The 23,948-nt window shown below is 59.9% G+C and overlaps 11 non-coding genes across 11 annotated transcripts; 5 read left to right on the forward strand and 6 right to left on the reverse strand.

Annotated features, from left to right (window-relative positions):
- The first annotated feature begins 623 nt into the window (after nucleotides 1-623).
- On the forward strand, nucleotides 624-694 carry TRNAG-GCC (transfer RNA glycine (anticodon GCC)). The gene has a single exon. It is a non-coding gene; the product is annotated as a tRNA-Gly (tRNA).
- Nucleotides 695-6,525: 5,831 nt separating this feature from the next.
- TRNAE-CUC (transfer RNA glutamic acid (anticodon CUC)) lies at nucleotides 6,526-6,597 on the reverse strand. The gene has a single exon. It is a non-coding gene; the product is annotated as a tRNA-Glu (tRNA).
- Nucleotides 6,598-6,873: 276 nt separating this feature from the next.
- TRNAG-UCC (transfer RNA glycine (anticodon UCC)) lies at nucleotides 6,874-6,945 on the reverse strand. The gene has a single exon. It is a non-coding gene; the product is annotated as a tRNA-Gly (tRNA).
- An 801-nt stretch (nucleotides 6,946-7,746) lies between these two features.
- Nucleotides 7,747-7,818, reverse strand: TRNAD-GUC (transfer RNA aspartic acid (anticodon GUC)). Its single transcript has one exon. It is a non-coding gene; the product is annotated as a tRNA-Asp (tRNA).
- Nucleotides 7,819-8,389: 571 nt separating this feature from the next.
- TRNAL-CAG (transfer RNA leucine (anticodon CAG)) lies at nucleotides 8,390-8,472 on the forward strand. Its single transcript has one exon. It is a non-coding gene; the product is annotated as a tRNA-Leu (tRNA).
- A 1,638-nt stretch (nucleotides 8,473-10,110) lies between these two features.
- TRNAG-GCC (transfer RNA glycine (anticodon GCC)) lies at nucleotides 10,111-10,181 on the forward strand. Its single transcript has one exon. It is a non-coding gene; the product is annotated as a tRNA-Gly (tRNA).
- A 5,899-nt stretch (nucleotides 10,182-16,080) lies between these two features.
- TRNAE-CUC (transfer RNA glutamic acid (anticodon CUC)) lies at nucleotides 16,081-16,152 on the reverse strand. The gene has a single exon. It is a non-coding gene; the product is annotated as a tRNA-Glu (tRNA).
- Nucleotides 16,153-16,428: 276 nt separating this feature from the next.
- On the reverse strand, nucleotides 16,429-16,500 carry TRNAG-UCC (transfer RNA glycine (anticodon UCC)). Its single transcript has one exon. It is a non-coding gene; the product is annotated as a tRNA-Gly (tRNA).
- An 801-nt stretch (nucleotides 16,501-17,301) lies between these two features.
- TRNAD-GUC (transfer RNA aspartic acid (anticodon GUC)) lies at nucleotides 17,302-17,373 on the reverse strand. The gene has a single exon. It is a non-coding gene; the product is annotated as a tRNA-Asp (tRNA).
- A 571-nt stretch (nucleotides 17,374-17,944) lies between these two features.
- On the forward strand, nucleotides 17,945-18,027 carry TRNAL-CAG (transfer RNA leucine (anticodon CAG)). Its single transcript has one exon. It is a non-coding gene; the product is annotated as a tRNA-Leu (tRNA).
- Nucleotides 18,028-19,665: 1,638 nt separating this feature from the next.
- Nucleotides 19,666-19,736, forward strand: TRNAG-GCC (transfer RNA glycine (anticodon GCC)). The gene has a single exon. It is a non-coding gene; the product is annotated as a tRNA-Gly (tRNA).
- Nucleotides 19,737-23,948: the final 4,212 nt, after the last annotated feature.

Here is a 23,948-nt window from a genome sequence, read left to right on the forward strand (position 1 = left end):
GGCTGGGCCAGAGCGCAGCAGCGAGGCCCAGGCACCTGTGGTCCTTGGGCCTGAGCGTCTGCTCGGTGGCGGCGGCGCTCCCGGGGGCCCATCTCCGGCGCTCGCGGCCCCGACCCCGGCCCCGCGCGAGCTCCGATGCCTGCCCCACTCCCATCCCACCCCCACCCCTGGCCGCCCTCGCCCGCCCCGCAGCGGCAAGAAAGCCAGCCGCCAGAGGGACTTGGGGTCGGGACCTGGCGGTCACCGAGACGAAACTCGGCCCTCAGCCGCAGCCGCCGCGCCTCGCCTCGCCTCGCCTCGCCGGCCCTGCCTGCGATTCGGGCGCGGGTCGGGCTGCTTCCGCTCCTGGCTTCCTCTGGCGACGGCGACAGCGACAGCCTCGCGGCGGCCGTGGACGGCAGAGAAAGCGCAGGATGGGCCGAGCCCGCCTGCGTCCCTCCGTCCCTCTGTCCTCTCGACCGCCTGGCGCCCTGGGGTCGCCCACGTGCCCGGAGCCTGTCACTGGGGTGGGCCGTCGGCCTCCTGCGCAAACGGAGCAGAGGCCCTCGGGCGAGCGGCGCCCAGTATCGGGCTCTTGGCTGCGAGCAGCGCTGGGGCAGCATCGGGCGCCAGGCGCCCTCGGTGCATGGGTGGTTCAGTGGTAGAATTCTCGCCTGCCACGCGGGAGGCCCGGGTTCGATTCCCGGCCCATGCAGCCGCAGCGTCGCCTTTTGGTTCCCGCAGCCCCAAAGCGGAGCTAGGCGTCCCCGCTCCCACGCCCAAGGCACCGGGCCTGCCACAGCTCGCTCCCACCCGCAGCTCTCCACCGCACCTGCCGGCCTGTCCTTCCCACGCGGACGCCCCCCCACCCGACACACACTGCGGAGCCAAGCCTCCACCACCTGACACCTCGCGTGCTCTGCCACTCTAGCGCCCGGACACCTTGCTTGGGCTTGTGCTCTTCCTCACCCTGACCCCACACTTGCGTCACTCCTTGCCCCGTAAGCAATACCCCACACTAGCACCGGCGCGCCCCATCTCTTCACCTTTCACCACCTCTCCAAGCTCTCTGGCTCCCTCTGCCCACACTCCGAAAACGATACCGTGTTTGCACAACCAGCAGCAAGGAAGGTGCCACCTCGGGCAGTGATACAGCCCATTGTCCTAGAGAGTCCCCGAAGCACTGTCTTGCACGAGGAGTTCAAGAGAAGTCCACGATGCCATGGCAAACCGCACTCTGTATTCATGTTTTGTCCCTCAGCAGAAATATGTTTCCAACACCGCTCACTCCTCCACCACTAGTACCACCACCACCATCACCACCCCCACGACCACCCCCCCTCCCCTGAACCTCTCCTCCTACCGACAGCATCATGGCTGCTCCGGACAGCACCACCACCTCAGGCCGCGCCCTCACCACCACCGCTACTCCACCCAACACCCCCATCCCACCCCCTATCTCCCCACTCCTTCCCTGATCCTTTCCAATTCCTACGTTGTCAAAGATCCTACTCTTGCATTTCTCCCGGTGGCCTCCTTTATCTGTTTGGATTGTTTGTGTTTGTTTGTTTGTGTCCTAGCTAAGTAGAAGTAGAGTTGATTTACAATACTGTGTTCGTGTCAGGTGTACAGCGAAGCGATTCAGTGAAATGTGCTTTTTCAGGTTATTTTCCAGTACGGTTTCTTAGGAGATATGAAGCTAGTTCCCGGTGCTAGGCAGTAAAATCCTTGCTGCTTCTCTGCTTTAGGGATACTGTTGCCTCTCCTTTAACCCCAACCCCACCTCCAAATATGTCCCTCCCCTACACTTTCCCCTTGGGTAACCACACGTGTGTTTTCTACGTCTGTGAGTCTCTCTTTGTTTTGCACAAAGGTTCACTTCGTTGCCGTTTTTAGATTCCACGTACCTTTATCCTTCTCAGTCAGACTTACTTTACTAAGTGTGATATTCTCTAGGATCATCCAGGTTGCGCCAAATGGCAAGGTTTCATTGCTTTCTATGGCTGAGTAATGTTGCATACTACACATGCAGCACATCTTCTTTTTCTTTCTTCCTTAAGAGCTTTTACTGAGATACAATGGACATACGATAAACTGCATATATTGAAAGTGTACAATTTGATACTTCTTTTCTTATTAGTAATGTATATATGGCAATCCCAACCTGCCAGTTCATCCCACCACAACCCCCCGCCCCCCTTTCCCCACTTGGTGTCTATATGTCTGTTCTCTACATCTGTGTCTCTATTTCTGCCTTGCAAACCGGTTGATTGGTACCGTTTTTCTTTATTCCGCTTACATGTGTTAACACACGATATTTGTTTTTCTCTTTCTGACTCACTTCACTCTGTATGACAGTCTCTAGGTCCATCCATGTCTCGACAAATGTCCCAACTGCGTTCCTTTTTACAGCTGAGTAATATTCAATCGCGTATATGTACCACATCTTCTTTACCCATTCACCTGTTGATGGACATTTAGGTTGCTTCCACGTCCCGGCTCTTGTACATAGTGCTGCAGTGAACACTGGCGTGCACGTACAGCACACCTTCTTGCAACTGCCGTCTGTTGATGAGCACTTGGGTGTTTTCCACGTCTTGGCTATGGCACACAGTGCTGCTATGAACATGAGGGTGCATGCATCTTTTCAAATTAGAGCTTTTGTCTTTTCCAGATGTGTACTGAGGATTGGGATTGCTAGATCATATGACAGCTCACCTGTCCTTCTTTCTTTTTTCTTTCTTCGTTTCTTCCTTGCTTGCTTTTTCTTTCTTTCCTTTCCTTTCCTTCCTTCCTTCTTCCTTCCTTCCTTCCTTTATTTCTTGCTTCTATCCTTCCTTCCTTCTTTCCTTGCTTGCTTGCTTCTTCCTTTGCTGCTTGCTTGGTTTTTCTTTCTTTCATTTGTCTTTCCTTCTTTGCTTCTTCCTTCCTCCCTCCCTCCACCCCTTCCTCGCTCCCTACATTCCTTCCTTCCGTCCATCCGTCCTTCCTTCCTTCCTTCCTTCCTTCCTTTCTGTAGAGTAGTAGCTGCAGTAGTGGAAGTATAGTTGATTGACAATAGTGTGTTAGTTTCAGGTGCACAGCAGGGAGATACTATTTTCCATAGATGATGTATTTTCAGGTTTATTTCCATAATGGGGTACCAGAAGATACTGACTCTTATTCCCTGTGCTATTCTCTATATCCTCGTTACTTGATCTCTTTTCTATATTGTACGGTGTGTCTGTTCATCGCAGCTCCCAACTTATTCTTCCACTCCTCCCTTTCGCCTTGGGTAAGCATCAGTTTGTGTTCTACGTCTGTGACTCTGTGTCTGTTTTGCACATAGATTCATTGGTATGATTGTTTAGATTCCACATATCTCTCTCCCTCGCTGTTGGACTTACTTCACTAAGTGTAATCTTCTCTAGGTCCATCCTTTTTGCTGCACATGGCACTATTTCATTCTTTTTTGATGGCTGAGTAATATTCCACAGTACGTTTTCCATGTCTTGGCTATAGCACATAGTGCTGCTGTGAACATGGGGGTTCATGTCTCTTTTCAAGGTATAGTTTCTCTCTTGCCCGGGTGTGTCCCGAGGATTGGGACTGCTGGATCACATGATAGCTCGTCTTTCTCCTCTTTCTGTATTTCGTCACTGATCTCTCTCTCTCTCTAAGTGATTAGTGATTTACTTCTATGTACTTGTGCTTGGGGAGCACAGCTGATGAACAATATCGTGTGCATTTCAGATGCACAGCAAAGGGAGACTATTTTCCATGGCTAATATTTTTTCGGCTTGATTTCTAGTGCAGTTTGCTAGAAGATAGTGACTATTATTCCCCGAGTTATTCTGTATATCCTTGCTGCTTTCTCCCTCACACATAGTAGTGTGTATCCATTCCTTTCAGCTTCTGATTTATGACTCCACGTCTCCCTTTCCCCTTGGGGAACCATCATTTGGTTTTCTGTGTCTGTGAGTCTGTTTCGCCCATAGATTCATGTGTAATAGGTTTTCGTTTCCACATATCTTGTCCTTTTCTGTCGGACGTCTTTCGCTAAGTCTAGTAGTCTCTGGGACCATCCTTGTGGTGGCTAATGGCAATATTTCATTCTTTTTCCTCATGGCTGAGAAATAATCCATGCTACACAGATACCACATCTTGTGCCAGCCGTCTGCTGATGGGCGGTTGTGTGCTTTCCACCTTGGCTATTGCACATAATGCTGCTGCGAACATGGAGGTACTCGTATCGTTTGGCATTAGAGTTTCGTCTTTTCCGGGCACGTACCCAGGAATGGGACTGCTGGATCATATGGAAGCTCTCCTTTGGCCTCTTGAAATCTGAACCACCACCCTCACCCCCACCCCCACCCCTACCCCCACCCCCAGCCCCACGCAATCACACTCACATGAGACTGGATGTTTTCTCTTGATGACAGGCGATTTATGTCTCTGGGGCAGTAGAACGCCCCCACCCCATTCGGACCACACCTCGCCCCTGTCGCATCCCGCGTTTCTGTTTCTCTCTTGCCTGCTTCTTACCCACCGCCCCCAGTCCCAGCCCAGTGGTTCGCCTGACCGCCTTGCAGCACAGCGCACCAGTCTGGCAAGCTCACCCACCACCCTGCCCCGATGGCGTCCTCTCCCACCATCCTCCTCGCACCACAGCCCACTCACATACCCGGCTTGCCACCCGCCCTTCCTCCTAGCCGGCAGGCTCGGCCCACTCTACCCCGCACCACACCCTTGTACCCCAGGCCCGACTCTCACACGCCCTGCCTGGAAGTCTCCCTTCCGCCAGCGCTCCTCAGACCCCCTGCTACTCCAGCTCCCCCCGTACCCCAGATCTGACCTACCCGCACACACGTACCAGCACCGGTGCCACCACCGTCCCAAGCTTCTGCAGAGCCTCTGCCTGAGTGGCCAGCAGCTCTCCCGGCCAGGTCCCTGCAAGCCCAATACCTCCGTGCCCGCCCCTGCTCCACCCAGACACCCCAGGCCCTTCCTCCCACCTCCCAGCAAGCGGCTCACCACCACCCTCTCTCCACAGGGCTGTTTTGCTCCGTTCCCTAATCCACATGGGGTGACCACCACCAACGGCCACGAACACCTTCCTCCCGCGCTGTCACACAGCCCCCAAGGTACCAGCAAGGCCACCGAGGAAACTTCCTGCGGTGATGGGAAGGCCCATCTGCCCACTCTCGCTCCTTTCCACAGGGGACCTGCAGTTGTCCAAATGCACCGAGTGTGACACCACCACGGCAGGTCGGTGCACGTCACCGGCTGTCCCGTTTGCCTCTGAAGGAAACAATCTGTGAGCAGACGTTAAAGCCTTTGGCGACAGAGGTGCCCAAGCTTGGGCTGCATGGGGACTGAGGACTTACCTTGGGGAGAATCCTTAGGAGAAGGTGAGGACGGGCTGCGAAGGAGGACAGCGCATATCCTGGATAGACAGACAGGAACGGTGAGAATGGGAAACCATGAGAAGTCATGTCTAGGGGAGCGGTGTATGTGTGCGCGCGCGCACGTGGGTGTGTGTCTTTGCTCTGGGGGAGGGAGGGACGTATGCACGGTCACATTCTTGCCTCACTGTGATAGGGTTGAGAGCGTTGGTCACGCACCTGGAATGCGATATTAGCTGGTGGTCCACCCTGTCACGCATCTGCTTCCACCGCATCCCACCTGCTTGGCTCCGTCTTCACAGCTGACCTCCGGTATCTGCCTGCGCTCTGACTTCCACTGCCTGGCGGTGTAACTCCTGGCACGTGTTTGGATTCATTTTCACATCTCTGCCTCCGGGGTGCCTTGGTCCGCCTCTCTGCTCCCATGGCCCGCTCAAGACCAGGACGCCCTTGGAGCCCACCACCGGGCCACGGGAGTCACAGGCAGTCCAGGACCTGGCCCACGAGTAAGCGGCCGGAGTCCCTGCAAGTGGCCCGACTTGGAGATGGAGATCCCTCTCCTGCACCTTCCCGATGGATCCGCGTCGCAGGTGCTGGCACTCAATGGTACCCTCCACCCCCACCCCTCCATGCCGACCCCCCCCACCGCCATCCGCACCCCCACCCCCACCCCCATCCCCACCCGCACTGCCATCACCCCCCCGCCCCACCCGCACTGTCATCACCACCACCGCCGCCACCACCACCACCTTTACCACAAACAGCAGCAGCAGCAGCAGCAGCAGCACCAACACCAGCCCCTCAGGAAGGAAGACGGGATGGGTCGTCAGCGGTGAGATGCGTCGTGGCAGAAGTCGTGCTGCCGGAGAGTCCAAACGCAGGTGGGGGCGTTTGCTCGTGGCCACAGCCTCGGCGGGGAGAGAGGCTGCCCCGGCCAGTCGTGTTTGGGGCTGAGGCAAGGGTCCGAGAAGGAGGAGGCGGGATGTGGAGGGCCTGGCGTGGGCGAGCGCTCCAGTGCGGCCAAAAGGGTTGCGTGGCAGGGCTTGGGCTGGAGGTGGACGGTGGCGGGCGGCTGCTGGCGGGGCTCCGAGGCGGCGGAGCAAGCGTGGGCTGGCTAAAAGGGGGCGCGGGACGGTGGGAGGCCGAGAGGCAGAAGAAGGGCTTCCCTGACCGGGAATCGAACCCGGGCCGCGGCGGTGAGAGCGCCGAATCCTAACCACTAGACCACCAGGGAGCGCCAGGCCTGCCACTCGCTGCTCCTCGCCCCATAGCGCCCGCGCCGCGCCACCTCGGCGCCAAGACCCGGCTCCCCCAAGTCCAGTCCCCGCGCCGCTCCTGGCAACGCACGTGCCCTCGCGTTCTTCCTGCTGGCCGCAGCCGCAAAACACTGCGCGCCTGCTTCTCGCACACACGCGAAAAGCCGCGAAGGGCCAGCTAGCTCCCCGCTCCCGGCTCTCCCTCCCAGGCCCGGGGCCCGAGGCCCGCGGAGCTCGGCAAAAGGTCGGCCCACTGCGTTGGCCGGGAATCGAACCCGGGTCAACTGCTTGGAAGGCAGCTATGCTCACCACTATACCACCAACGCTGCACAGCCCGGGCCGCCCGCAGACGCCGGCCCCGGGCTCGCCCGACCGCACTCTCGCCGCCGCCTCGGCCGCCGTCTCCTCCTCCTCGTCCTCCTCCTCCTCCTCCTGTCCCTCCTCCTCCTCCTCCTGGTCCTCCTCCCCCTCCTCCCCCTCCTCCGCCTCCGCCGCCTGGAGCAGCCCTGCCCCGACGCCCCGCCAGCCGGCAGCTCCGTGCTGCCACAGGCGACACCAACGACCGCCCGGAGCCCCAGCCGCGCCAGCCCTCCGCAGCTGCCCTAGTCCACCGGCCCGACCGCCTCAGGGGGGCGCTCTCGCTGCCTTGCTGCTCCCGGGGCCTCGGCTTCACGCCGCGGGCCACCCCCCGCCCCCGCCCTCACCCCCACCCCGGGGGACGCGTCCTCCAGCACCTGGCTCCCCAAGGCCCTTCTCCCCCCGGCGCGGGGCCAGGCCGCCTCCCGCACCGACAGGGGACGGCGCTCATCCGCCACCCACCCGGCCCGCCCGCTGTGCAGAGCTGCGCGGCTGTGCGGCGCTCCGCAAGGAGCCCAGTGAGGCCGCCCCTTCGGACGGGCCGCGATGTCGTCGGGCGGTTGTGGGGTCGAGAGGAGGCCCTGGCTCGCCGTGGCGACCGAGCGCCCGGCGAGGAGGAAGGGCTGGAGGGCTGCAGGGGGTGCAGGGCGGGCAGGCTAGGCACGCGCTGGCCTCGCTGGAGGGCGGACGGCGACGGGAGGAGAAGGGCCCTTGGGGGCCGGGCGGCAGGACCGAGCGCGGCGCCGGCCATCAAAAAGAGGGCGTGCTGCCTCCCCGTCGGGGAATCGAACCCCGGTCTCCCGCGTGACAGGCGGGGATACTCACCACTATACTAACGAGGACGGCGGCGACCGCCGGGGCGCCCGGCCGCTCTGGGCTGCCTGCCGGCGCCTCCCTCTGCCCTCTGCCCTCTGCCCACCACGGGCGCCGGGCGCGTGCCCGACCCGACCCGACACCAAACCAACCGCGTCGTCCAAAGCAGCAGCCCCCGGCCCCGACAGGGACGCGGACCCGCGTGGCGCTGACACCTGCCAGTGCGCGCTGCCTGTTGCCTCCAACGCGGGGATCGCGCCGGGTGCAGGGGGCCCGACAGGCCAAGCGAGGCTTCGAGGAGGGCCTGGGCGTGCGCCGTGCCCCGGCCGGCGAAGAGAGGCGCGGGAGGGTGCTGCCGGCACGCGCTGGCCCGACGCGGCCGGGCGCGGTCCGGGGCCAGGGGTGGGCGAGGCCGCCACCGCGCCGGAGCCAGGCGCGTCGGCAGGCCTCGCTCGCCGTCGGCCACCGCGCGCCCGGTGCGTTGCTCAGCCAGACGGCCGCCCGCCTGGCGCGGAGCACCGCGTCCAGCCAAGGGCACCGCTGTTGGCGTCGCGGCGGGTCCCAGCCAGCCGAGCGGCGACGCGCCCGCTCCGGCCCGCCGTCAGGATGGCCGAGCGGTCTAAGGCGCTGCGTTCAGGTCGCAGTCTCCCCTGGAGGCGTGGGTTCGAATCCCACTCCTGACAAGCCAGCCTTTTGGCCCGCCCCACTAACGCACCCGTCCCTCTGGCAGCCCTTGACCGCCTTCCTCTCCGTTGGCGCACTGCACTCTTGCGGCCTCTCCAAACTCAGGCCCGGACATCCGTGCCTCTCACACGCGGGACCCTCTCCGCCACGGCCGCGCTTCCTGCCCACCCGCCCGCGGGCTTGGCAGAAATGGCCCCGTTGGAAGCCTCCCGGACACACGCCCTCCCGCCCAGCCAGTACGCCCCCTCCTACCTGCACCCACACCACCAACCTTCAGTCCTTCGCACCACATCTTTCCTCACCTGCTTGCTTGCTGCTGCTGCTGCTGCTGCTGCTGCTAGTTTTTCTCCTTCCCTCCCTCCCTTCCTTCCTTCCGCCCTCCGTCCCTCGCTCCCACTCCCACTGCACCCGCTGCACCCCGCCACCGCCACACACACACCAGACGCGGGTGCAAAGCCCTCGACTCTTCGCCCGCCTTCCGCCTGCCCGACTTCTGCCTGGTGAACAGCGGGCTCACTCTCACAGCCTTGCTGCCACGTCCGCCACCAGCAGCTCTCCCTCCGTCCAACATCCTGTCCCTTGCGCCAGCCCCGCCGGCCCGCCTGCCCATTCCATTCCCCCCACAGCCACGCGGAGGTGGCCGACGCCGTCTTGCCGGCCTGGGGTGCGTGCCCTCGGTGCGTATTGGCCTTGGGGCCTCGGCTGGGCCACAGCTGCCTGCCTCCCAGCACGCAGGCAGCCCAGCTTCCTGCTGGGCCAGGGACCACCGGGCCCTCCCTGCAGGAGGCCTGGCGCAGGAGTCGCTCCCGGGAAGAGTGCTCCAGCGAGGAGAGAGCGCGCGCCCTGGACGCCCCGTCACCCGCCCACAGACGTCCGGCCCTCAGCCCGGGCCACCCCCTTGGGCGCCACAGCGCACGTTGCCCGGGGAAGCCGCTGCCCCGGCCGGACCTAACCGCACCCTGGCGCGTCGCTCCTCTCACGACCAACGCCTCAGAGCGGGACCCCTCGGGAGAGGGCTGGGCCAGAGCGCAGCAGCGAGGCCCAGGCACCTGTGGTCCTTGGGCCTGAGCGTCTGCTCGGTGGCGGCGGCGCTCCCGGGGGCCCATCTCCGGCGCTCGCGGCCCCGACCCCGGCCCCGCGCGAGCTCCGATGCCTGCCCCACTCCCATCCCACCCCCACCCCTGGCCGCCCTCGCCCGCCCCGCAGCGGCAAGAAAGCCAGCCGCCAGAGGGACTTGGGGTCGGGACCTGGCGGTCACCGAGACGAAACTCGGCCCTCAGCCGCAGCCGCCGCGCCTCGCCTCGCCTCGCCTCGCCGGCCCTGCCTGCGATTCGGGCGCGGGTCGGGCTGCTTCCGCTCCTGGCTTCCTCTGGCGACGGCGACAGCGACAGCCTCGCGGCGGCCGTGGACGGCAGAGAAAGCGCAGGATGGGCCGAGCCCGCCTGCGTCCCTCCGTCCCTCTGTCCTCTCGACCGCCTGGCGCCCTGGGGTCGCCCACGTGCCCGGAGCCTGTCACTGGGGTGGGCCGTCGGCCTCCTGCGCAAACGGAGCAGAGGCCCTCGGGCGAGCGGCGCCCAGTATCGGGCTCTTGGCTGCGAGCAGCGCTGGGGCAGCATCGGGCGCCAGGCGCCCTCGGTGCATGGGTGGTTCAGTGGTAGAATTCTCGCCTGCCACGCGGGAGGCCCGGGTTCGATTCCCGGCCCATGCAGCCGCAGCGTCGCCTTTTGGTTCCCGCAGCCCCAAAGCGGAGCTAGGCGTCCCCGCTCCCACGCCCAAGGCACCGGGCCTGCCACAGCTCGCTCCCACCCGCAGCTCTCCACCGCACCTGCCGGCCTGTCCTTCCCACGCGGACGCCCCCCCACCCGACACACACTGCGGAGCCAAGCCTCCACCACCTGACACCTCGCGTGCTCTGCCACTCTAGCGCCCGGACACCTTGCTTGGGCTTGTGCTCTTCCTCACCCTGACCCCACACTTGCGTCACTCCTTGCCCCGTAAGCAATACCCCACACTAGCACCGGCGCGCCCCATCTCTTCACCTTTCACCACCTCTCCAAGCTCTCTGGCTCCCTCTGCCCACACTCCGAAAACGATACCGTGTTTGCACAACCAGCAGCAAGGAAGGTGCCACCTCGGGCAGTGATACAGCCCATTGTCCTAGAGAGTCCCCGAAGCACTGTCTTGCACGAGGAGTTCAAGAGAAGTCCACGATGCCATGGCAAACCGCACTCTGTATTCATGTTTTGTCCCTCAGCAGAAATATGTTTCCAACACCGCTCACTCCTCCACCACTAGTACCACCACCACCATCACCACCCCCACGACCACCCCCCCTCCCCTGAACCTCTCCTCCTACCGACAGCATCATGGCTGCTCCGGACAGCACCACCACCTCAGGCCGCGCCCTCACCACCACCGCTACTCCACCCAACACCCCCATCCCACCCCCTATCTCCCCACTCCTTCCCTGATCCTTTCCAATTCCTACGTTGTCAAAGATCCTACTCTTGCATTTCTCCCGGTGGCCTCCTTTATCTGTTTGGATTGTTTGTGTTTGTTTGTTTGTGTCCTAGCTAAGTAGAAGTAGAGTTGATTTACAATACTGTGTTCGTGTCAGGTGTACAGCGAAGCGATTCAGTGAAATGTGCTTTTTCAGGTTATTTTCCAGTACGGTTTCTTAGGAGATATGAAGCTAGTTCCCGGTGCTAGGCAGTAAAATCCTTGCTGCTTCTCTGCTTTAGGGATACTGTTGCCTCTCCTTTAACCCCAACCCCACCTCCAAATATGTCCCTCCCCTACACTTTCCCCTTGGGTAACCACACGTGTGTTTTCTACGTCTGTGAGTCTCTCTTTGTTTTGCACAAAGGTTCACTTCGTTGCCGTTTTTAGATTCCACGTACCTTTATCCTTCTCAGTCAGACTTACTTTACTAAGTGTGATATTCTCTAGGATCATCCAGGTTGCGCCAAATGGCAAGGTTTCATTGCTTTCTATGGCTGAGTAATGTTGCATACTACACATGCAGCACATCTTCTTTTTCTTTCTTCCTTAAGAGCTTTTACTGAGATACAATGGACATACGATAAACTGCATATATTGAAAGTGTACAATTTGATACTTCTTTTCTTATTAGTAATGTATATATGGCAATCCCAACCTGCCAGTTCATCCCACCACAACCCCCCGCCCCCCTTTCCCCACTTGGTGTCTATATGTCTGTTCTCTACATCTGTGTCTCTATTTCTGCCTTGCAAACCGGTTGATTGGTACCGTTTTTCTTTATTCCGCTTACATGTGTTAACACACGATATTTGTTTTTCTCTTTCTGACTCACTTCACTCTGTATGACAGTCTCTAGGTCCATCCATGTCTCGACAAATGTCCCAACTGCGTTCCTTTTTACAGCTGAGTAATATTCAATCGCGTATATGTACCACATCTTCTTTACCCATTCACCTGTTGATGGACATTTAGGTTGCTTCCACGTCCCGGCTCTTGTACATAGTGCTGCAGTGAACACTGGCGTGCACGTACAGCACACCTTCTTGCAACTGCCGTCTGTTGATGAGCACTTGGGTGTTTTCCACGTCTTGGCTATGGCACACAGTGCTGCTATGAACATGAGGGTGCATGCATCTTTTCAAATTAGAGCTTTTGTCTTTTCCAGATGTGTACTGAGGATTGGGATTGCTAGATCATATGACAGCTCACCTGTCCTTCTTTCTTTTTTCTTTCTTCGTTTCTTCCTTGCTTGCTTTTTCTTTCTTTCATTTCCTTTCCTTCCTTCCTTCTTCCTTCCTTCCTTCCTTTATTTCTTGCTTCTATCCTTCCTTCCTTCTTTCCTTGCTTGCTTGCTTCTTCCTTTGCTGCTTGCTTGGTTTTTCTTTCTTTCATTTGTCTTTCCTTCTTTGCTTCTTCCTTCCTCCCTCCCTCCACCCCTTCCTCGCTCCCTACATTCCTTCCTTCCGTCCATCCGTCCTTCCTTCCTTCCTTCCTTCCTTCCTTTCTGTAGAGTAGTAGCTGCAGTAGTGGAAATATAGTTGATTGACAATAGTGTGTTAGTTTCAGGTGCACAGCAGGGAGATACTATTTTCCATAGATGATGTATTTTCAGGTTTATTTCCATAATGGGGTACCAGAAGATACTGACTCTTATTCCCTGTGCTATTCTCTATATCCTCGTTACTTGATCTCTTTTCTATATTGTACGGTGTGTCTGTTCATCGCAGCTCCCAACTTATTCTTCCACTCCTCCCTTTCGCCTTGGGTAAGCATCAGTTTGTGTTCTACGTCTGTGACTCTGTGTCTGTTTTGCACATAGATTCATTGGTATGATTGTTTAGATTCCACATATCTCTCTCCCTCGCTGTTGGACTTACTTCACTAAGTGTAATCTTCTCTAGGTCCATCCTTTTTGCTGCACATGGCACTATTTCATTCTTTTTTGATGGCTGAGTAATATTCCACAGTACGTTTTCCATGTCTTGGCTATAGCACATAGTGCTGCTGTGAACATGGGGGTTCATGTCTCTTTTCAAGGTATAGTTTCTCTCTTGCCCGGGTGTGTCCCGAGGATTGGGACTGCTGGATCACATGATAGCTCGTCTTTCTCCTCTTTCTGTATTTCGTCACTGATCTCTCTCTCTCTCTAAGTGATTAGTGATTTACTTCTATGTACTTGTGCTTGGGGAGCACAGCTGATGAACAATATCGTGTGCATTTCAGATGCACAGCAAAGGGAGACTATTTTCCATGGCTAATATTTTTTCGGCTTGATTTCTAGTGCAGTTTGCTAGAAGATAGTGACTATTATTCCCCGAGTTATTCTGTATATCCTTGCTGCTTTCTCCCTCACACATAGTAGTGTGTATCCATTCCTTTCAGCTTCTGATTTATGACTCCACGTCTCCCTTTCCCCTTGGGGAACCATCATTTGGTTTTCTGTGTCTGTGAGTCTGTTTCGCCCATAGATTCATGTGTAATAGGTTTTCGTTTCCACATATCTTGTCCTTTTCTGTCGGACATCTTTCGCTAAGTCTAGTAGTCTCTGGGACCATCCTTGTGGTGGCTAATGGCAATATTTCATTCTTTTTCCTCATGGCTGAGAAATAATCCATGCTACACAGATACCACATCTTGTGCCAGCCGTCTGCTGATGGGCGGTTGTGTGCTTTCCACCTTGGCTATTGCACATAATGCTGCTGCGAACATGGAGGTACTCGTATCGTTTGGCATTAGAGTTTCGTCTTTTCCGGGCACGTACCCAGGAATGGGACTGCTGGATCATATGGAAGCTCTCCTTTGGCCTCTTGAAATCTGAACCACCACCCTCACCCCCACCCCCACCCCTACCCCCACCCCCAGCCCCACGCAATCACACTCACATGAGACTGGATGTTTTCTCTTGATGACAGGCGATTTATGTCTCTGGGGCAGTAGAACGCCCCCACCCCATTCGGACCACACCTCGCCCCTGTCGCATCCCGCGTTTCTGTTTCTCTCTTGCCTGCTTCTTACCCACCGCCCCCAGTCCCAGCCCAGTGGTTCGCCTGACCGCCTTGCAGCACAGCGCACCAGTCTGGCAAGCTCACCCACCACCCTGCCCCGATGGCGTCCTCTCCCACCATCCTCCTCGCACCACAGCCCACTCACATACCCGGCTTGCCACCCGCCCTTCCTCCTAGCCGGCAGGCTCGGCCCACTCTACCCCGCACCACACCCTTGTACCCCAGGCCCGACTCTCACACGCCCTGCCTGGAAGTCTCCCTTCCGCCAGCGCTCCTCAGACCCCCTGCTACTCCAGCTCCCCCCGTACCCCAGATCTGACCTACCCGCACACACGTACCAGCACCGGTGCCACCACCGTCCCAAGCTTCTGCAGAGCCTCTGCCTGAGTGGCCAGCAGCTCTCCCGGCCAGGTCCCTGCAAGCCCAATACCTCCGTGCCCGCCCCTGCTCCACCCAGACACCCCAGGCCCTTCCTCCCACCTCCCAGCAAGCGGCTCACCACCACCCTCTCTCCACAGGGCTGTTTTGCTCCGTTCCCTAATCCATATGGGGTGACCACCACCAACGGCCACGAACACCTTCCTCCCGCGCTGTCACACAGCCCCCAAGGTACCAGCAAGGCCACCGAGGAAACTTCCTGCGGTGATGGGAAGGCCCATCTGCCCACTCTTGCTCCTTTCCACAGGGGACCTGCAGTTGTCCAAATGCACCGAGTGTGACACCACCACGGCAGGTCGGTGCACGTCACCGGCTGTCCCGTTTGCCTCTGAAGGAAACAATCTGTGAGCAGACGTTAAAGCCTTTGGCGACAGAGGTGCCCAAGCTTGGGCTGCATGGGGACTGAGGACTTACCTTGGGGAGAATCCTTAGGAGAAGGTGAGGACGGGCTGCGAAGGAGGACAGCGCATATCCTGGATAGACAGACAGGAACGGTGAGAATGGGAAACCATGAGAAGTCATGTCTAGGGGAGCGGTGTATGTGTGCGCGCGCGCACGTGGGTGTGTGTCTTTGCTCTGGGGGAGGGAGGGACGTATGCACGGTCACATTCTTGCCTCACTGTGATAGGGTTGAGAGCGTTGGTCACGCACCTGGAATGCGATATTAGCTGGTGGTCCACCCTGTCACGCATCTGCTTCCACCGCATCCCACCTGCTTGGCTCAGTCTTCACGGCTGACCTCCGGTATCTGCCTGCGCTCTGACTTCCACTGCCTGGCGGTGTAACTCCTGGCACGTGTTTGGATTCATTTTCACATCTCTGCCTCCGGGGTGCCTTGGTCCGCCTCTCTGCTCCCATGGCCCGCTCAAGACCAGGACGCCCTTGGAGCCCACCACCGGGCCACGGGAGTCACAGGCAGTCCAGGACCTGGCCCACGAGTAAGCGGCCGGAGTCCCTGCAAGTGGCCCGACTTGGAGATGGAGATCCCTCTCCTGCACCTTCCCGATGGATCCGCGTCGCAGGTGCTGGCACTCAACGGGACCCTCCACCCCCACCCCTCCATGCCGACCCCCCCCACCGCCATCCGCACCCCCACCCCCACCCCCATCCCCACCCGCACTGCCATCACCCCCCCGCCCCACCCGCACTGTCATCACCACCACCGCCGCCACCACCACCACCTTTACCACAAACAGCAGCAGCAGCAGCAGCGGCTCCAGCCCCAGCACCACACCAGGACTGCCACCGCCGCCACCAGGGGCAGCGGAGGCAGCAGCAGCAGCAGCACCAACACCAGCCCCTCAGGAAGGAAGACGGGTTGGGTCGTCAGCGGTGAGATGCGTCGTGGCAGAAGTCGTGCTGCCGGAGAGTCCAAACGCAGGTGGGGGCGTTTGCTCGTGGCCACAGCCTCGGCGGGGAGAGAGGCTGCCCCGGCCAGTCGTGTTTGGGGCTGAGGCAAGGGTCCGAGAAGGAGGAGGCGGGATGTGGAGGGCCTGGCGTGGGCGAGCGCTCCAGTGCGGCCAAAAGGGTTGCGTGGCAGGGCTTGGGCTGGAGGTGGACGGTGGCGGGCGGCTGCTGGCGGGGCTCCGAGGCGGCGGAGCAAGCGTGGGCTGGCTAAAAGGGGGCGCGGGACGGTGGGAGGCCGAGAGGCAGAAGAAGGGCTTCCCTGACCGGGAATCGAACCCGGGCCGCGGCGGTGAGAGCGCCGAATCCTAACCACTAGACCACCAGGGAGCGCCAGGCCTGCCACTCGCTGCTCCTCGCCCCATAGCGCCCGCGCCGCGCCACCTCGGCGCCAAGACCCGGCTCCCCCAAGTCCAGTCCCCGCGCCGCTCCTGGCAACGCACGTGCCCTCGCGTTCTTCCTGCTGGCCGCAGCCGCAAAACACTGCGCGCCTGCTTCTCGCACACACGCGAAAAGCCGCGAAGGGCCAGCTAGCTCCCCGCTCCCGGCTCTCCCTCCCAGGCCCGGGGCCCGAGGCCCGCGGAGCTCGGCAAAAGGTCGGCCCACTGCGTTGGCCGGGAATCGAACCCGGGTCAACTGCTTGGAAGGCAGCTATGCTCACCACTATACCACCAACGCTGCACAGCCCGGGCCGCCCGCAGACGCCGGCCCCGGGCTCGCCCGACCGCACTCTCGCCGCCGCCTCGGCCGCCGTCTCCTCCTCCTCGTCCTCCTCCTCCTCCTCCTGTCCCTCCTCCTCCTCCTCCTGGTCCTCCTCCCCCTCCTCCCCCTCCTCCGCCTCCGCCGCCTGGAGCAGCCCTGCCCCGACGCCCCGCCAGCCGGCAGCTCCGTGCTGCCACAGGCGACACCAACGACCGCCCGGAGCCCCAGCCGCGCCAGCCCTCCGCAGCTGCCCTAGTCCACCGGCCCGACCGCCTCAGGGGGGCGCTCTCGCTGCCTTGCTGCTCCCGGGGCCTCGGCTTCACGCCGCGGGCCACCCCCCGCCCCCGCCCTCACCCCCACCCCGGGGGACGCGTCCTCCAGCACCTGGCTCCCCAAGGCCCTTCTCCCCCCGGCGCGGGGCCAGGCCGCCTCCCGCACCGACAGGGGACGGCGCTCATCCGCCACCCACCCGGCCCGCCCGCTGTGCAGAGCTGCGCGGCTGTGCGGCGCTCCGCAAGGAGCCCAGTGAGGCCGCCCCTTCGGACGGGCCGCGATGTCGTCGGGCGGTTGTGGGGTCGAGAGGAGGCCCTGGCTCGCCGTGGCGACCGAGCGCCCGGCGAGGAGGAAGGGCTGGAGGGCTGCAGGGGGTGCAGGGCGGGCAGGCTAGGCACGCGCTGGCCTCGCTGGAGGGCGGACGGCGACGGGAGGAGAAGGGCCCTTGGGGACCCGGCGGCAGGACCGAGCGCGGCGCCGGCCATCAAAAAGAGGGCGTGCTGCCTCCCCGTCGGGGAATCGAACCCCGGTCTCCCGCGTGACAGGCGGGGATACTCACCACTATACTAACGAGGACGGCGGCGACCGCCGGGGCGCCCGGCCGCTCTGGGCTGCCTGCCGGCGCCTCCCTCTGCCCTCTGCCCTCTGCCCACCACGGGCGCCGGGCGCGTGCCCGACCCGACCCGACACCAAACCAACCGCGTCGTCCAAAGCAGCAGCCCCCGGCCCCGACAGGGACGCGGACCCGCGTGGCGCTGACACCTGCCAGTGCGCGCTGCCTGTTGCCTCCAACGCGGGGATCGCGCCGGGTGCAGGGGGCCCGACAGGCCAAGCGAGGCTTCGAGGAGGGCCTGGGCGTGCGCCGTGCCCCGGCCGGCGAAGAGAGGCGCGGGAGGGTGCTGCCGGCACGCGCTGGCCCGACGCGGCCGGGCGCGGTCCGGGGCCAGGGGTGGGCGAGGCCGCCACCGCGCCGGAGCCAGGCGCGTCGGCAGGCCTCGCTCGCCGTCGGCCACCGCGCGCCCGGTGCGTTGCTCAGCCAGACGGCCGCCCGCCTGGCGCGGAGCACCGCGTCCAGCCAAGGGCACCGCTGTTGGCGTCGCGGCGGGTCCCAGCCAGCCGAGCGGCGACGCGCCCGCTCCGGCCCGCCGTCAGGATGGCCGAGCGGTCTAAGGCGCTGCGTTCAGGTCGCAGTCTCCCCTGGAGGCGTGGGTTCGAATCCCACTCCTGACAAGCCAGCCTTTTGGCCCGCCCCACTAACGCACCCGTCCCTCTGGCAGCCCTTGACCGCCTTCCTCTCCGTTGGCGCACTGCACTCTTGCGGCCTCTCCAAACTCAGGCCCGGACATCCGTGCCTCTCACACGCGGGACCCTCTCCGCCACGGCCGCGCTTCCTGCCCACCCGCCCGCGGGCTTGGCAGAAATGGCCCCGTTGGAAGCCTCCCGGACACACGCCCTCCCGCCCAGCCAGTACGCCCCCTCCTACCTGCACCCACACCACCAACCTTCAGTCCTTCGCACCACATCTTTCCTCACCTGCTTGCTTGCTGCTGCTGCTGCTGCTGCTGCTGCTAGTTTTTCTCCTTCCCTCCCTCCCTTCCTTCCTTCCGCCCTCCGTCCCTCGCTCCCACTCCCACTGCACCCGCTGCACCCCGCCACCGCCACACACACACCAGACGCGGGTGCAAAGCCCTCGACTCTTCGCCCGCCTTCCGCCTGCCCGACTTCTGCCTGGTGAACAGCGGGCTCACTCTCACAGCCTTGCTGCCACGTCCGCCACCAGCAGCTCTCCCTCCGTCCAACATCCTGTCCCTTGCGCCAGCCCCGCCGGCCCGCCTGCCCATTCCATTCCCCCCACAGCCACGCGGAGGTGGCCGACGCCGTCTTGCCGGCCTGGGGTGCGTGCCCTCGGTGCGTATTGGCCTTGGGGCCTCGGCTGGGCCACAGCTGCCTGCCTCCCAGCACGCAGGCAGCCCAGCTTCCTGCTGGGCCAGGGACCACCGGGCCCTCCCTGCAGGAGGCCTGGCGCAGGAGTCGCTCCCGGGAAGAGTGCTCCAGCGAGGAGAGAGCGCGCGCCCTGGACGCCCCGTCACCCGCCCACAGACGTCCGGCCCTCAGCCCGGGCCACCCCCTTGGGCGCCACAGCGCACGTTGCCCGGGGAAGCCGCTGCCCCGGCCGGACCTAACCGCACCCTGGCGCGTCGCTCCTCTCACGACCAACGCCTCAGAGCGGGACCCCTCGGGAGAGGGCTGGGCCAGAGCGCAGCAGCGAGGCCCAGGCACCTGTGGTCCTTGGGCCTGAGCGTCTGCTCGGTGGCGGCGGCGCTCCCGGGGGCCCATCTCCGGCGCTCGCGGCCCCGACCCCGGCCCCGCGCGAGCTCCGATGCCTGCCCCACTCCCATCCCACCCCCACCCCTGGCCGCCCTCGCCCGCCCCGCAGCGGCAAGAAAGCCAGCCGCCAGAGGGACTTGGGGTCGGGACCTGGCGGTCACCGAGACGAAACTCGGCCCTCAGCCGCAGCCGCCGCGCCTCGCCTCGCCTCGCCTCGCCGGCCCTGCCTGCGATTCGGGCGCGGGTCGGGCTGCTTCCGCTCCTGGCTTCCTCTGGCGACGGCGACAGCGACAGCCTCGCGGCGGCCGTGGACGGCAGAGAAAGCGCAGGATGGGCCGAGCCCGCCTGCGTCCCTCCGTCCCTCTGTCCTCTCGACCGCCTGGCGCCCTGGGGTCGCCCACGTGCCCGGAGCCTGTCACTGGGGTGGGCCGTCGGCCTCCTGCGCAAACGGAGCAGAGGCCCTCGGGCGAGCGGCGCCCAGTATCGGGCTCTTGGCTGCGAGCAGCGCTGGGGCAGCATCGGGCGCCAGGCGCCCTCGGTGCATGGGTGGTTCAGTGGTAGAATTCTCGCCTGCCACGCGGGAGGCCCGGGTTCGATTCCCGGCCCATGCAGCCGCAGCGTCGCCTTTTGGTTCCCGCAGCCCCAAAGCGGAGCTAGGCGTCCCCGCTCCCACGCCCAAGGCACCGGGCCTGCCACAGCTCGCTCCCACCCGCAGCTCTCCACCGCACCTGCCGGCCTGTCCTTCCCACGCGGACGCCCCCCCACCCGACACACACTGCGGAGCCAAGCCTCCACCACCTGACACCTCGCGTGCTCTGCCACTCTAGCGCCCGGACACCTTGCTTGGGCTTGTGCTCTTCCTCACCCTGACCCCACACTTGCGTCACTCCTTGCCCCGTAAGCAATACCCCACACTAGCACCGGCGCGCCCCATCTCTTCACCTTTCACCACCTCTCCAAGCTCTCTGGCTCCCTCTGCCCACACTCCGAAAACGATACCGTGTTTGCACAACCAGCAGCAAGGAAGGTGCCACCTCGGGCAGTGATACAGCCCATTGTCCTAGAGAGTCCCCGAAGCACTGTCTTGCACGAGGAGTTCAAGAGAAGTCCACGATGCCATGGCAAACCGCACTCTGTATTCATGTTTTGTCCCTCAGCAGAAATATGTTTCCAACACCGCTCACTCCTCCACCACTAGTACCACCACCACCATCACCACCCCCACGACCACCCCCCCTCCCCTGAACCTCTCCTCCTACCGACAGCATCATGGCTGCTCCGGACAGCACCACCACCTCAGGCCGCGCCCTCACCACCACCGCTACTCCACCCAACACCCCCATCCCACCCCCTATCTCCCCACTCCTTCCCTGATCCTTTCCAATTCCTACGTTGTCAAAGATCCTACTCTTGCATTTCTCCCGGTGGCCTCCTTTATCTGTTTGGATTGTTTGTGTTTGTTTGTTTGTGTCCTAGCTAAGTAGAAGTAGAGTTGATTTACAATACTGTGTTCGTGTCAGGTGTACAGCGAAGCGATTCAGTGAAATGTGCTTTTTCAGGTTATTTTCCAGTACGGTTTCTTAGGAGATATGAAGCTAGTTCCCGGTGCTAGGCAGTAAAATCCTTGCTGCTTCTCTGCTTTAGGGATACTGTTGCCTCTCCTTTAACCCCAACCCCACCTCCAAATATGTCCCTCCCCTACACTTTCCCCTTGGGTAACCACACGTGTGTTTTCTACGTCTGTGAGTCTCTCTTTGTTTTGCACAAAGGTTCACTTCGTTGCCGTTTTTAGATTCCACGTACCTTTATCCTTCTCAGTCAGACTTACTTTACTAAGTGTGATATTCTCTAGGATCATCCAGGTTGCGCCAAATGGCAAGGTTTCATTGCTTTCTATGGCTGAGTAATGTTGCATACTACACATGCAGCACATCTTCTTTTTCTTTCTTCCTTAAGAGCTTTTACTGAGATACAATGGACATACGATAAACTGCATATATTGAAAGTGTACAATTTGATACTTCTTTTCTTATTAGTAATGTATATATGGCAATCCCAACCTGCCAGTTCATCCCACCACAACCCCCCGCCCCCCTTTCCCCACTTGGTGTCTATATGTCTGTTCTCTACATCTGTGTCTCTATTTCTGCCTTGCAAACCGGTTGATTGGTACCGTTTTTCTTTATTCCGCTTACATGTGTTAACACACGATATTTGTTTTTCTCTTTCTGACTCACTTCACTCTGTATGACAGTCTCTAGGTCCATCCATGTCTCGACAAATGTCCCAACTGCGTTCCTTTTTACAGCTGAGTAATATTCAATCGCGTATATGTACCACATCTTCTTTACCCATTCACCTGTTGATGGACATTTAGGTTGCTTCCACGTCCCGGCTCTTGTACATAGTGCTGCAGTGAACACTGGCGTGCACGTACAGCACACCTTCTTGCAACTGCCGTCTGTTGATGAGCACTTGGGTGTTTTCCACGTCTTGGCTATGGCACACAGTGCTGCTATGAACATGAGGGTGCATGCATCTTTTCAAATTAGAGCTTTTGTCTTTTCCAGATGTGTACTGAGGATTGGGATTGCTAGATCATATGACAGCTCACCTGTCCTTCTTTCTTTTTTCTTTCTTCGTTTCTTCCTTGCTTGCTTTTTCTTTCTTTCATTTCCTTTCCTTCCTTCCTTCTTCCTTCCTTCCTTCCTTTATTTCTTGCTTCTATCCTTCCTTCCTTCTTTCCTTGCTTGCTTGCTTCTTCCTTTGCTGCTTGCTTGGTTTTTCTTTCTTTCATTTGTCTTTCCTTCTTTGCTTCTTCCTTCCTCCCTCCCTCCACCCCTTCCTCGCTCCCTACATTCCTTCCTTCCGTCCATCCGTCCTTCCTTCCTTCCTTCCTTCCTTCCTTTCTGTAGAGTAGTAGCTGCAGTAGTGGAAATATAGTTGATTGACAATAGTGTGTTAGTTTCAGGTGCACAGCAGGGAGATACTATTTTCCATAGATGATGTATTTTCAGGTTTATTTCCATAATGGGGTACCAGAAGATACTGACTCTTATTCCCTGTGCTATTCTCTATATCCTCGTTACTTGATCTCTTTTCTATATTGTACGGTGTGTCTGTTCATCGCAGCTCCCAACTTATTCTTCCACTCCTCCCTTTCGCCTTGGGTAAGCATCAGTTTGTGTTCTACGTCTGTGACTCTGTGTCTGTTTTGCACATAGATTCATTGGTATGATTGTTTAGATTCCACATATCTCTCTCCCTCGCTGTTGGACTTACTTCACTAAGTGTAATCTTCTCTAGGTCCATCCTTTTTGCTGCACATGGCACTATTTCATTCTTTTTTGATGGCTGAGTAATATTCCACAGTACGTTTTCCATGTCTTGGCTATAGCACATAGTGCTGCTGTGAACATGGGGGTTCATGTCTCTTTTCAAGGTATAGTTTCTCTCTTGCCCGGGTGTGTCCCGAGGATTGGGACTGCTGGATCACATGATAGCTCGTCTTTCTCCTCTTTCTGTATTTCGTCACTGATCTCTCTCTCTCTCTAAGTGATTAGTGATTTACTTCTATGTACTTGTGCTTGGGGAGCACAGCTGATGAACAATATCGTGTGCATTTCAGATGCACAGCAAAGGGAGACTATTTTCCATGGCTAATATTTTTTCGGCTTGATTTCTAGTGCAGTTTGCTAGAAGATAGTGACTATTATTCCCCGAGTTATTCTGTATATCCTTGCTGCTTTCTCCCTCACACATAGTAGTGTGTATCCATTCCTTTCAGCTTCTGATTTATGACTCCACGTCTCCCTTTCCCCTTGGGGAACCATCATTTGGTTTTCTGTGTCTGTGAGTCTGTTTCGCCCATAGATTCATGTGTAATAGGTTTTCGTTTCCACATATCTTGTCCTTTTCTGTCGGACATCTTTCGCTAAGTCTAGTAGTCTCTGGGACCATCCTTGTGGTGGCTAATGGCAATATTTCATTCTTTTTCCTCATGGCTGAGAAATAATCCATGCTACACAGATACCACATCTTGTGCCAGCCGTCTGCTGATGGGCGGTTGTGTGGCTTTCCACCTTGGCTATTGCACATAATGCTGCTGCGAACATGGAGGGTACTCGTATCGTTTGGCATTAGAGTTTCGTCTTTTCCGGGCACGTACCCAGGAATGGGACTGCTGGATCATATGGAAGCTCTCCTTTGGCCTCTTGAAATCTGAACCACCACCCTCACCCCCACCCCCCACCCCTACCCCCCACCCCCAGCCCCACGCAATCACACTCACATGAGACTGGATGTTTTCTCTTGATGACAGGCGATTTATGTCTCTGGGGGCAGTAGAACGCCCCCACCCCATTCGGACCACACCTCGCCCCTGTCGCATCCCGCGTTTCTGTTTCTCTCTTGCCTGCTTCTTACCCACCGCTCCCCAGTCCCAGCCCAGTGGTTCGCCTGACCGCCTTGCAGCACCAGCGCACCAGTCTGGCAAGCTCACCCACCACCCTGCCCCGATGGCGTCCTCTCCCACCATCCTCCTCGCACCACAGCCCACTCACATACCCGGCTTGCCACCCGCCCTTCCTCCTAGCCGGCAGGCTCGGCCCACTCTACCCCGCACCACACCCTTGTACCCCAGGCCCGACTCTCACACGCCCTGCCTGGAAGTCTCCCTTCCGCCAGCGCTCCTCAGACCCCCTGCTACTCCAGCTCCCCCCGTACCCCAGATCTGACCTACCCGCACACACGTACCAGCACCGGTGCCACCACCGTCCCAAGCTTCTGCAGAGCCTCTGCCTGAGTGGCCAGCAGCTCTCCCA

The sequence above is a fragment of the Hippopotamus amphibius genome, chromosome 3, assembly GCF_030028045.1.
Source record: "Hippopotamus amphibius kiboko isolate mHipAmp2 chromosome 3, mHipAmp2.hap2, whole genome shotgun sequence".
Classification (NCBI taxonomy): domain Eukaryota; kingdom Metazoa; phylum Chordata; class Mammalia; order Artiodactyla; family Hippopotamidae; genus Hippopotamus; species Hippopotamus amphibius.